Here is a 4,522-nt window from a genome sequence, read left to right as displayed (position 1 = left end):
GTTTCTATCTCTCTCTCCCTCTCCCTTCCTCTCTGAAATCAATAAATATACATTTTTAAAAATCTATGTTAATAAGTGACATTGGACTATTGTTTTCTCTTTCTTTACTGTCTTCGTTATTTTTTTATATCAAATTTAACTAATCTCATGAGTTGGGAAAGGTACCACTTGTTTTTTATTCTCCAGAAGTGTTCACATAAGGTAAGATAAAAATAATAATTTATATTATTTCTTAAGTGTTTTGTATAACATATGTTGAAATGATCTGTGCCTGTAATAGTGTTTCTTTTTAATGGTAAAATTTTTCATTATGAATTCAATTTCTTCAGTTGTTAAAGGATAATTCATTATTTTGATTTCTTCTTGTATCAATCTTGATAAGTCAGAGGATGGGACAAATACTAATAGTGTAAGTGTAAAGTCAATTTATTAGAGAGAAATTATAAGCAATACATTAGGATGTCTATAATTACCCAAATTTTCTCTATCCTAAGAAATCATGTTCTTGGGATGGAGACAATTGGATAAGCCCTCCTAAGTATTCCAGAATACATTCTTCTTCTGTACCACAGCATGTATTTACAGAGAAGTTTGGAGGAACTACCTAACAGTGGAAGCTTTTTGGTAAAGGAAATGGCCTCACTAGAAGACAGGAGAGTATGGAGCTTTGTCATTAATTGCATAGGAAATTGGCATACTAGGACCAGTATCAGCTATAATATTGTATTTTCCCCTTGAACCAGTTTAGTCCTGCATGGTGGGGGGTCCTGAGGAAGAGAGAGACTCATCTAAAATTACATAGTCTCAGGCTTTGGAGGAACCAGAAGCTTTCAACATCTAGTGAGCCCATCTGTATGACTAGGCTGTAGCTCTCCTGAAGTTCCCAGCCTCCTTCAAGACTTTACCTCCAAGTTGTGCTTGTCTAGGAATGAAGGTTGGAAGGTGAGCTGTGAAAGAAGCTGGAAAGACTATTCAAAAATTACACATGAGGGGGCACCTGGATTTGAACCAGGGACCTCTTGATCTGCAGTCAAATGCTCTACCCCTGAGCTATACCCCCTTGGACACTAGTATAGCCTAATTGATGCCTTTCCTCTGTGTGGTAACACTGCTCTGCACAATTAAGTTACCGCTCCCTTCCAGGACTGACTTTATAGAGACTGTCAGATGAGCTCATAATAGGACACCTTCCCTCAGTCCTGCAGCTTCTAAGCCTCAGTTCCTGGGTGGGGTCATCAGAGAGGAAAGAAAATAATGAGAGAAGTGGAATAACTGAAGAAACTCCAAAACATTTCCCATTGCTTTTTGTTTGTTTGTTTTAGTCCAAGAGCAGCCCAACCATCTCCAAAACTATTCACCTCTCTGGTCTCCCAGTCCTTCACCTTTCTTCCTTCAGGGAAGATAGAAATGGGCTCTAATGGAGACAAGTGTCACGGAGCTCCACTACTTGGGTTTTGGAGGAACAGCACCACAGAATCTAGGTTTCCCTCGTTGGCATAGCTAAGCCGGCCTTTTGGCCATGGAGGCGGAAGCGAGTGTACGAGTGAGTCCTGGTGTGGAGAAACCAGCTCCCAAGAGGGAAAGGTCAACCCTACTGCAAGAAGAACCTGGAAGCCATGATTTGTCTCCATAGGTCTGACCACCACTCCACTGTCCAAGCTGTTTCGGTGGGAAGGTGAGATAATAATTTAGGTTGCCCATTTACTGTTTGTTTCTACAAATCTTCTCTATCTATAGCTCTCTTCTGCTGCCCTGGAAAAGCCCAGCAAAATTCTTCAGGAGAGTCCCGGCCTTCTCTTTGAGGCCCAAAAGAGTTGGATAAATGAGATATGTAAAGAGGGGGAAACACCAGATGTCAGAAAGCAGTTGTGCAAGGGCTAATTTCAGGAAGGATCTAATTGGAAGAATTCTAATTTCGGGAAGAATCATAATTGACAAAGCTGAAAGGAAACGGAATATGAGCAACAGCTATGAATAAGAAAACCAATGGAGTAGGGGGCACCCGGATTTGAACCGGGGACCTCTTGATCTGCAGTCAAATGCTCTACCCCTGAGCTATACCCCCTTACCTGTCATGTACCTGTAATTAAATACATTTTCACCTGTGTTGCAACACCCACATCTACGCACTGAAATTTCTATTAATTCTTGGAAAAACCATAAAAATTTTTTTAAACCATAAAAACATTTTAGTAGGTATCTTTTGATTGATTTACAATAATAATAATAATAATAATAATAATAGTATTTGCCTACCCTTTTTGCTCCAATGTGAACCACACTAGCCAGGCAAAACAACTTTTAACCTATTTTTTCATCAGATCGTCAAAAATACACTTTTTGTATGCTGCAGAATTTTAGTAATTAATTTATGTGTGCCATGAAATGAAAAAAGTTGAAAATTGCTGTAATAGATCATTGGATTATATCACTGGTAAACTTCTTGAGTGTGCTGTGGTTATGCAGGGGAATACATTTGTTCTTAGAAAATACTTGTTGAAACTTCTCCTTCCCTTGCAATCCATGCTTGCTGCCACCTACCCCTGGTTCCCTGTCCCAGCCTGGGGCCTGGCCCCTATTGGGCAATTGGGACCTGCTGGCCTGGAGGAAGGGAAGGGGGGAGAGTGGGACCCAGGAGGTTAGCCACCAGCCTCCCTGGGAAAGGGGCCACATCCACTGCCACCCACCCCCAGTTCCCCATCCCAGCCCGGGCACCTGGCACTGATCAGGCAATTGAGGCCTGCCAGCCAGGGGGAGGGACCGGGTTGGCTGGCAGGTCCCATTGGTGATTGGGGCCTGCAGGCTGGAGACAGCTCCTGGGTTGAGTGTGTGCCCCCTGGTGGTCAGTGCACATCATAGTGACCAGTTATTCCAGTCATTCTGATCCTTCTGTCGTAATGGTCACTTAGGCTTTTATATATATAGATGAGATGAGTTAGGACACTATTCCGTGTGTTAACATTTTTCTCTAAATGCCAACTGAATGGTACCAATATTAAAAGTTAAGAGCATGGCCAAGGCAGAGTTGGCTGCAGCTTGATTGGGGTGGAAAGGCTTGGTGGGAGTTAGGGCATGAGCTGGTCCAGGAGAGACAGGCAGGGTGGGAGGGGGAGCTCCAGGTGCATAAGAGGAGGGGAAGGATACAAGGAAAGGCATGGGAGTGGAAATTCTCATGCCTGACACAGACTGGGCAAAAAATTGGAAATTGGTCATTTCTACCCCAAAATGGCCTGGCATAAAGCAAAAGTTGAATTTAAAAAAAAAAAAAATTACATCCTTGAAAACTAGCTCTTCTTTCTGATCACTTTAGTTCTATCACAAGTGACACTCCCTCCCTTCAGACTCCATACTTTTGCATTATCCTGGAATATTTTTCACGTAAACAACAAGTGCAGTTGGTTACCACTTCTCATTTCATAGTCTTGACAGCGCCCTCAGAACCGCCTGTCCCTTTCTGTTCCTACTCCAGCTACATTTAGTCAGACCTTTTCTCACCTCATGATGAGACTGCTGGAGTAATCTTCTGATTAACCTCTTACCCCTCCCGCACATGGCCTTCCCTGCCCCTGTCAGCGCCATGAGCGGCAATCCCTGGGAGCTGAGGGCAAAGGAAAACAGCCAGGCCAGTATCAATGCGGGAAACACACACACTGGAGAGGCTGCACTTTCATACACAACGCACGCATCCGGGTGAGCCGTTTGCCTTGGTCCACCCAGGCGGATGAAGAAAAAACAAGGGCCTGTTAAGATCTCGCTGCTGACCCCGAGCCCCACTGAAGTCTGGAGCACGTGGTGCAGGTTCCTCTGCAGGAAGGAGCCACGCGGAAAGGAAATGCAACCTGTGACCACAGGGGAGCCCCCTCAAAGGCTCCTTCCACCCCCCACTCAGGTTCGCTTTAGGTTTTTCCTATTTATTTTTTTTCTCTCCTTGTTTAAAAATACTATTATTATTACAAACTACTATAAAGAATTACCATTATTACAAAACTTTTACATTTGAAAAAGTTAGAAAATGTGAAAAAAAAATAGCCTGAGGTCTCACTGTTATGAAATAGACTCCTTAGACTACATGCTTCCAAACTGGTCATTTTATACACATATACTCATTTAAAAAATAAAATAAAAACGGGACCATTCTGGACTGGCGTCTCTTGTTTTATTATTTCTTCTTGGACCGATGTCTCTTAAAATAACAGGAACATCTTCCCATACCAAGTTCTTTACCAACATACTTTTAAGTGATGATATTGTGTCCCACTGGTTATTCTATTAAAAACATTTTTAGGGGGGGGGCAATGTTAAAATATGTACACAGATAATAATTTAATAAAAAATAATAATAATAATTTTTTAAAAATTATAGGCAATAAACACGGTGGAGAGTTCTGAGTGGCTGCCGGACCGGGGTTTACTGAACTTCCTATTGTTGAATTCTTTCCATTTCAACCCAAAGGTAGACCTGAGCTGCAGCTGCCAAATAAGCCTCCACGGGTAAGAAGCCCGGGGCGCCTGGCAGGACCTG

This window comes from Pipistrellus hanaki, assembly GCF_964339955.1.
Source record: "Pipistrellus hanaki genome assembly, chromosome: 10".
Classification (NCBI taxonomy): domain Eukaryota; kingdom Metazoa; phylum Chordata; class Mammalia; order Chiroptera; family Vespertilionidae; genus Pipistrellus; species Pipistrellus hanaki.
This window is presented reverse-complemented; position numbering follows the sequence as displayed.